This window comes from Sinohyriopsis cumingii, chromosome 6 (assembly GCF_028554795.1).
Source record: "Sinohyriopsis cumingii isolate HCF-2022 chromosome 6, ASM2855479v2, whole genome shotgun sequence".
Lineage (NCBI taxonomy): Eukaryota > Metazoa > Mollusca > Bivalvia > Unionida > Unionidae > Sinohyriopsis > Sinohyriopsis cumingii.
Genome location: NC_142966.1, coordinates 18,153,825 through 18,163,458, shown reverse-complemented (window position 1 = coordinate 18,163,458; position 9,634 = coordinate 18,153,825).

Below are 9,634 nucleotides of genomic sequence, written 5' to 3'. Positions count from 1 at the left end.
AGTACCTTGTTACACTTACTAAAAAGTTGAGAATACAAATTAAAATGCATATTCTTTAATATAATTTGCACACACATTTATTTTTTTCTGCATAGGTTTGGCCTTAATACAAAACTCATGTTCTTACCCTATTTACATTTTATTTAAAACTCTAAATGAAAACTGTTTATCATCCACACATATGTGGATAGGGGAAATGTTACACTTGTCTATGTACTGGGTTAAGTTTGCCTTAAGGTCACTGTCGAGGACACTTCCTTACTTGTTGTTTTATATTTCTTTTGTATTTTTCGACAAAACTTTTATGAATTGTAGGTATTTTTATCCAACTTTAAGGGTCAATTCAGTATATAAACCAGTCCCTTTAAACTATCAATTTCCAGGCGATGAAAATTGAATAACCTTAACTCGGGATGACGAGCAAAATCGTTCTACGATAAATAATTAAGGGAAAATGCTGTCTTCGGACAAAAAGATTGTAAAAATATCGATACAGTTCGAAAACCGTGTCCACATTCTAGCTTCACCATGATAGAAAATAAAACCAATAGCTGATTATATTTTGGCCTTATAATGTATACCATCGATCTTGATTGTACCGACTCCCGTGTGCGACAGACTTGTAATGTATACCATCGATCTTGATTGTACCGACTCCCGTATGCGACAGACTTGTAATGTATACCATCGATCCTGATTGTACCGACTCCAGTATGCGACAGACTTGTAATGTATACCATCGATCTTGATTGTACCGACTCCCGTATGCAACAGACTTGTAATGTATACCATCGATCTTGATTGTACCGACTCCCGTATGCGACAGATAGAGAACCAACACTCACCAGAAGGCATGATTTTCTAATAGCAGACATGTGATTAATTCGTACAAAGAGAAAAAGATAGATAAAAATAGATTCGACTAAATTTAATCAACAGAAAATTGTTCACACATTTAAGGTGAATCACTGAATGTAACAATTTTTTTTAAACTTTCATGGTTGTCATGTCCCTTTTGCTATAAAAATGTTTCCTGAGATTATTAATGAGACTTTTGTCTTCAACAGACTGTTTCAAACAATTCTCAAATATCCTGTAATAATGTGTAAATACCTATGTGTAATTTCCCTTTCTAATGTGAAATAAGGATTCGTATTTGAGTGTACAACCAGATGCGCCGATTACTACAGTCTTTCAAAATATAGTGACCACTTCGATCAGACGGAATACTATTCTCTGTGTGTGTGTGTGTGTGTGATTTGGATTTTTAACGTAGCATTAAAAAGAATCAGTCATATAGCTATGATGTATGCAGTGTGGCAGTTTATACTGATGTCTAGCACTGGGGCATCAAGCCACAGACATGTAGCATGATGTCCTACCCAGTCACATTATCCTGACACCAGGCCGATCAGTTCTAACACTAACCTCTTCATGGTGAGCGCCAAGCGAGGCAGCTGTTTGTACCATTTTTATAAGTCATTGGTATGCCTCGGCCGGGGATCAAACCCACGACCTCCCGCATATCAGGCGGACGCTCTGACCGCTAGGCCACTGGAGCGGTCGGAATACGAATGACAGTGCTTGAATTGCAACAATGGCAACACTTTTAAATTCATAAGGACTTTTGTTGCAGGTGATTTTTAGGGTTCATGAATAGGAAAACTTAATCCAAATGACTGGGACTGGGATAAATGGGTTTGAAACTGAACTTATATATATAATTTATATTTGTAACGGTAAGTTAGGGTGATCGTCGGGGGCTCCGAGTGGCCGGTGGTCTAAAGCACTCACCATTACGGATCGCTGCCATCTCACCTGTCTGCGTGGGTTCGAGTCTCGGGCTTGGCCAATGTGGGTATGTGAGAAAGCCTGCCGGTAGCTTCTAGTGGGCCGGTGGTTCTTCCCGGGGTTTCCCGGTTCTTCCTCCATCATTAATACTGACCGCCATATATAGCCTATCTTGTGCTGAAAAATGGCGTTAAAAAATAACAACAACAACAACGGTCATCGCCGAAAAAGTCTATTATTACTGGAAAGAATCATTTGTTCCTTTAAAATGTAACGGGTATCAACAAGGCAAGATCGTGCAAACATTGTATTCCCTTGTTATGCATCGTCATCAAAAAAGGAGGTGAATAAATATTATGAATTCGTGATACCTTTTTGCTTCAGAACAACCTTTGTACGAGCCCAAGGTGACAAAACTCTGACGACAGACTTGCTATGCGGAAAGGTAATTAATTCTAAAGAACAATCAGAAATTAAATGCTCAGTAAAGTTATATGGATGTAAATTTGCCATATTCATAGCCAAGCTCTTTTAATAAGCTATTTTGTGTAACTTACTGAAAACTGACCCTTCTACAAGTTTATGTCAATATAATTTGAAAATTCCTTTTATGTAATAAAAATTTCTACAAAGACTTCCTTCCGTTCCGGATTCAACAATTTCAATAATTATTTTCTCTGTTCATACAAACAGTACGCTCTTGACTAATGATTGATTGATTGATTGATTGCTTTTTTTAACGACGCATAGCACTATTAGGCTATTTAGCACCAAACAAAATGTAATTTGTATATTTTTTTTAAAATTATAAAGGTCCTATGTCGACCAGCGATATAAAAGAAGAACTGGTTAAAATTAAAAACGGTAAGATGGTAACGGTGCAAAATAAAGCTTCCCGATCAACGGGAGATGTAAATGTTCTATGTTAATGAAAAAGGATGAAAAGGTATTAAAATGGGACGGCACATATATTGCATAAAACTGCACAAGGTGATAGCATAAAAGTCAGAGTTTTGAGTAAATATTTACGGCTTTCAGGAACTCTATAATACGAGTGATGTTTATAGTATCAAAAAGTTCTTTCATGTCATGCACAATGTAATAACGATCGCGCGTAGGTTGCAGGTCATAGCACTCTATCATGAAGTGGTCATAGCACTCTATCATGAAGTGCTTGACAGTGAAAGAAACGCACTCTGGTGGGTCTTCACCTTTTAGTATGTGGGTGTGGGTGATATAAGTATGACCAATTCGGATTCTTGCAATGACTACCTCCTCCCTACGCATGGTTCTGTAGGAAGGAGTCCATTCTCCAAGAGTTGGCTTGATTGCATGAAGTTTGTTATTCACGGCATCATTCCATGATGCCTGCCACTTCTGACGAAGGAACTTTCTGATACAAGGTTTAAAATCAGTATAAGGTATTTTAAAATCAGATGGTTCTTGAGTAAGGGCCATTTTAGCAGCGCGATCTGCTTTTTCGTTACCTTTAATACCAATGTGGCTAGGTAACCAACAGTATATTATATTGTGGGAGACACTCATCTCGGTATTTTTGAAGAATATGTTTTTTAATAATGGGTTCTCCAGTTTTCTATTGTGTAGTGACTGGAGTACTGATAGCGAGTCGGAGAAGATGATACTGTTTAAAATGTTTCTTTTCTATATGTTGCAGAGCAAGGTCTATTGCTGTGATTTCGGCTGTAAAAAATGATGCTCCATTTGGTAAGCGAACTTGCGTTGTGTGATTTCCACAAACAAAGGCTGCAGCAAACTTTTCCTCATCCTTTGATCCATCAGTGTAAATTCTGGTGTAGTTTTTAAATTCGGTGAGGAGTTCAAGGTAAGAGTTGTGGAAGATAGAAGGGTTTGTTTCGGATTTTTTCCATCGTGTAGCGTAAAACGTACTTTTGGTTGTTTAATTAGCCAGGGTGGTGTTTCGGAGATGGACGTTTTCTGAATTTTAGAAAGATCTATATTTGTAGTGTCAAGGCTGGATGATATTCTAATGCCAAAGGAAGGTATGGCGTTTGGTTTATTTTCGTATAAAGTTTTGTATTTGGGTTGAAAAACAGCCGAAAAAGCAGGATTCAGAGGGTTTGATTTTAATTTGAGAGCATACTGTGCGGAAAGCATTTCTCTACGATGCGATAACGGTGGTTCATTCGCCTCAGCTAGAAGGCTTTCACACGGGGATGTTTTAAATGCTCCCAGAGCCAGTCTTATTCCCTGATGATGAATTGGATCAAGCATTTTAAGATATGACTTTCGGGCTGAACCATACACAACGCAACCATAGTCTAGTTTAGAGCGAATAAACGTTCTATATAAATTCAGGATGACTTTTCTATCAGCACCCCAGTCAGTGTGCGCTACTATTTTAAGTAGGTCAAGTGCTTTTAAGCATTTGGCTTTCAAGTTTTTTAGGTGTGGAATAAAAGTCAGTTTTCTGTCAAAGATAATAAACAACTGGAATAGGTGTTCCATCCAGCGTGAGGTTCGGTTCATCGTGATGTTTTCGTAACTGACAGAAATGCATGCATACCGTTTTTGATTTCCAGAATTTGAAACCGTTTGCATTGTCCCAATTTTGAATTTTGTTTATATTTTGCTGCAGTTGTCTTTCAATTGTATGCATGTGCTTTGATCGATAACATATTAGAAAATCATCAACGTATAACGAGCAATCCACACCAGGAGTCAAACACTTGGTGATGCTATTAATTTTGATGTTAAAGAGCGTCACAGATAAAATACTGCCCTGGGGCACACCCATCTCTTGCTCGTGCAGATCTGAGAGGGTAAAGCCCACTCGTACTTTGAATTCTCTGTCGGAGAGAAAACTGGATATGAAAGAGGGCAGACGGCCTTTTAGACCTAGATCATTCAGGTCATTTAGTATCCCGTACTTCCATGTCGTGTCATAGGCCTTTTCTAAATCAAAGAAAACCGCTACTAAATGTTCTTTCTTAATAAATGCATCGCGAATAAATGTTTCCAGTCTAACCAGATGATCGTTGGTGCTACGGCCATATCGAAAGCCACTTTGGAAAGGAGATATTAAATTGTTAGTTTCCAAATACCAGACAAGCCGAGAATTGATCATTCGTTCCATTGTTTTGCACACACAGCTTGTGAGTGCAATTGGTCGATAGCTATTGGGGTCTTCGCTATCTTTACCGGGTTTGGGGACTTGTATTACAGTTGCTTCTTTCCAGATTTTTGGTACATTACCAGTAATCCATAAATCATTGAAGAGTTTCAAAAGAGATGTTAATGATGATTCTGGAAGGTGTTTCAAAAACTGGTAATGTATTTCGTCAGGCCCAGCGGATGTATCATGGGCCTTATCTAAAGCCTCCCTAAGCTCCGATAATGAGAACAATTGATTGTAACTTGCCGAGTTGTTGGATGTGAATTTTAAACGTGACTTTTCTTTTTGAGTTTTAAGTTTTCGGAAGGCTTCTGAATAATTAGATGATGATGAATTTTTGGAGAAACTGTCAGCAAGAGTATTTGCAATGTCACGTTTTGAACTAAAGTTGTTATTGTTCAGTGTCAGATGTCGGAGAGGGTTTTGTTTTCTCTTTCCGTTTATTTTGCGTATAATGTCCCAAACTTTCTTAACAGAGGAACGAGAGTTTAAAGAAGAAACATATTTCTTCCATGATGCTCTTTTACTTTCTTTGATTGTGCGGCGAGCTTTGGCCCGGACAATGCAATATATATTTAAGTTTTCGGGCGTCGGATGATTATCAAATTTTTTTTAATGCTTCTCGGCGTAGTCTAATGGCTTCCTTACATTCCTTAGTGACCCAAGGTTTTTGGGTTCTTTTACAATACGGCGAGGCCTTGGGAACGGATTCTTCTGCAATCTCTATTAAAATCGATGTAAAATGCTGAATTGGGTCGTCAACATTGAAAACTGTATCCTCATTCAGCCTAGTTTTACAGAGTGTTTCAAACTTGGCCCAGTCGGCCTTCTTTAAATTCCATTGTGAAATTACTTCATCAATTGTAGAGTTAAGATTTACAAGGGAGACTGGGAAGTGATCGCTGCTGTGAAGGTCATCAGCGACTTTCCATTCATAGTCCAAAAGCAGCGAAGGAGAACAAATTGTCAAATCGATGCATGTGTATGTACCCGTGCTTGGGTGTAAATATGTCGGTGTTTTGGTGTTATACAGACACAGATCGTGTCTAGAAATAAAGTCTTCAACTTTGTGACCTCTGTCACTTATATGATTTGATCCCCATAAAATGTTATGGGCATTAAAATCCCCGAGTAAAATAAATGGCGCGGGAAGTTGTTGAACAAGGGTATCTAATTCGTTTGGAACTAGGTTAGTGTTTGGTGGTGAGTAAATAGAGCAAAATGTAATCACTCGATGAAGAGTGACGCTTACAGCAATAGCTTGTAAATTTGTGTTTATAGGGATGACGCTGTGAGGGGCTCTGTTGTTCACAATAACAGAGACTCCTCCTGAGGCCCTGTCAACATTTTGAGAGTAGTTGTTAAACAGGGAGTAGTTTTTAAGTGTGATGTTATCTGTATTTTTCAAAAATGTTTCCTGAAGACATAGTACTGCATGATCATATTCGTTTAAAAGCAGAAGAATATCATGGTAGTTGGCTTTAAGTCCTCTACAGTTCCATTGTAAAATGGTGTTCTTCATTACAAATTTATATTGAAGATTCTGGAGCTAGGTTAGACCTTTCGCGGAGGCAATCTGTTTGGTTATTTCTCTGGAGGAAGTACGGGGGTGTATTTTTTGTTGTTAGGTCTGGAGCTACCTTGAGGACATGGAGCAGATTCTTCTGCATCCATGTCCTCCAAGTCTCCAAACCTATTGTGCAGCTTTATGGGGTCATCAGACCCCTTTTGCTGCCTATTTGTTTGCAACTTTTTCTTACTATTTGGTGATATTGGTGGTGGAGTATTGTTCAGTGTTGTTTGCGTCGATGTTGAGTTTTTCTGGGGTTTGTTGTGCGGGATGTTCGAGTCGGAATGGGATTCAGGTGGGTTTGTTTGCGTCTTTCGTTGCTTTTTGGCTGCTTTTCACTACAGTTGAGAAGGATGGGCCGGGGAGTGATCTAGCTTGAACAAGCTTCCTGGCCTCTGGATAGGGGATGTTGTTCGTGTATTTAACTCTCTGGATTTCCTTCTCCTGTTTCCATGTGTCGCATTCCTTTGAATTAGCATGGTGTTCCTTGCCGCAGTTGACGCAATGCGGAGTGGCTTTGCACTCTGATTCCCGATGAGAGGGGTCGCCGCATCGGCCGCATATTTGGCTTCTAGAGCATCGGTCTTCATGATGGCCGTATTTTTGACATTTGTAGCATCGAAGGGGATTTGGTATGTATATCTCAACCTAAACTTGTAGGAATCCAACTTTGACTACTTTAGGTACTGTTGGCTTATTGAAGGTGAGCATAATAGTGTTGGTGTCCTGCAGATTGTTGTTTCGTTTGATACGAATTCTGCGGACTGCAGTGACACCTTCATTTTTCATCCCCTCGACGATTTGTTTGTCGCTGACTCCTGCTAGGTCACGGCAACGAATAACGCCTTTTGATGTGTTAAGTGTAGAGTGGGCGAAACAGCTTACTGGAATATCGTGAAAGATCTTAATTTTTAGGATATTTTCAGTATGTGCTTTGCGCTCACACTCTACAAGAAGGCCGCCTGATTTAAGTTTTTTGACGCTTTTCGGCCTGCCGACTAATCCAAGTATAGTCTTTTCGACTATAAATGGCGATAGTGCAGCAAGTGGTTTAGACTCGTCTTTCGATTGGATGACCATGAAGCGAGGAAAGGATTCCACACTACATGGCTCATCCTCCGACTCTGATCCAGTTTTGGTACGTTTGTTTTGGTTTTTGTTTGAATTATCCATGATGGCTTGAATAAAAATTCAGCACCCGTGCTCCCCACCCACCAAGGAGCCCAACAAGGGGACACTTTTCAAGTGCCAGGGATACACAGATGCCATACTCAGTTGATACAATTACCTTTGATTGACCCTGAAGTCGCCAATTTCTAAGGTCGGTAAAATTACTCCCCGATTGAACCGTTAAGCCACCGCCTTCTAGGAAGTCTTCTAAGACTTGGAAAATGGAAAGATAAAGGAATAGAATATAGCGGCAACGATGGTATCAAGAGAGATACAAGGAGAAAGATAAAGAAGGTGAGAGAGCAAATAAAGACTTCCTAGGGCTCGGCGTGACCAGCCGATTTGTCGGAACCGGGCCCATCCCGACCACCCGTCTAGGAGAAGTAGAGGCCAAAGTAGTGTATTGCATGGAAAGCCTCCGCTCAACTACCAGGATCCTTTCCTCCCCCGACACGGGACGCAACCCACGGCAAACAGGTTGCCTCTACTTAGTCGCCTTTTACGACACGTAGCGAGGCACGTCGGGCCAATGATACAACCCCGGACCCGCAGGGGGGCTCTTGACTAATGCTTGTATCGTTTGATTGCGAGGAAAAGTAAACTAAATTCCTTTAATTTTTTGCAAGTTAAAACTGATTAATGAACCTTTTTGTTGAGATGTAGTGCGACAACTGTATAATAGAAAAAAATAAACGTTTGTACTATATCCGTAAGAAACCTTACGAATCAAAGATGGTAAAGATTACACGTAAGTTCACACCAACAATGATCATAGCCCCATCCCATCCACCCCACCCCGCCCCTCTCTCTCCTATAAACCCTCCCCTCCTGCTTATATGCACATTTTGAATTGTACGTATCATTGGACTCAACTCCCGCCCGTTTAGGAATCTGCTTGTGCAATATCCTAGGTGTAAAATCTGCTCCTAATTGGTAGTTTATGGTTTTTCATTTATTGAGTTATTCTCTAATAATTTCTTGCTTCACTCTTCCTCATTGTCAATCTCTCTACGCCCGTGCTTTATTGGCATGTGGATAAAAGCTAAGTAAATGCTCAATGCATGAAGGCCAGTTAACAAATGTCCGATGCATGAAAGAGAATTAGTAAATGACCGATGCATGAAGGACAATTAGTAAGTGTCTGATGCTTGAAGGACAATTAGGAAATATCCAATGCATCAGGCACAATATTTAAAATATAACGAATGTTATATTAACCAAGGGAAGTACTCTTTACAATCTACAACTTACCGGGGTATTAATAGTCCTGTAAACAAATAAAACCTTTTGAATAGTATAATATCATAATTCAGTTATGTAATACAGTTATGTAACACAGTTATGTAATACAGTTATGTAATACAGTTATGTAATACAGTCATGTAATACTGTTATGTAACACAGTCATGTAATACAGTTATGTAATACAGTTATGTAACACAGTTATGTAATACAGTTATGTAATACAGTCATGTAATACAGTTATGTAACACAGTTATGTAATACAGTTATGTAATACAGTTATGTGACACAGTCATGTAATACAGTTATGTAATACAGTCATGTAATACTGTTATGTAATACAGTTATGTAATACAGTTATGTAATACAGTCATGTAATACAGTTATGTAATACAGTCATGTAATACAGTTATGTAATACAGTCATGTAATACTGTTATGTAATACAGTTATGCATTCCCCCCCCCCTCCGCCACCAAACAGTAAACTTCGACAAATTATTAAATTGTATGAATTATTCTGGAAATATGTCTCCCCTGCAGAGAAACAACACTACCATAATCACCGCCAACCCCCATTACCCCATCAAGGTTGACACGTTACACAAATTTCGGAACACTATTGATTTGTTGTTGTGGGGTTTAACGCCATTTTCCAGCACACGATATGCATGGCGGCCAGTATTAATGGTGGAGGAAGAACCAGGGA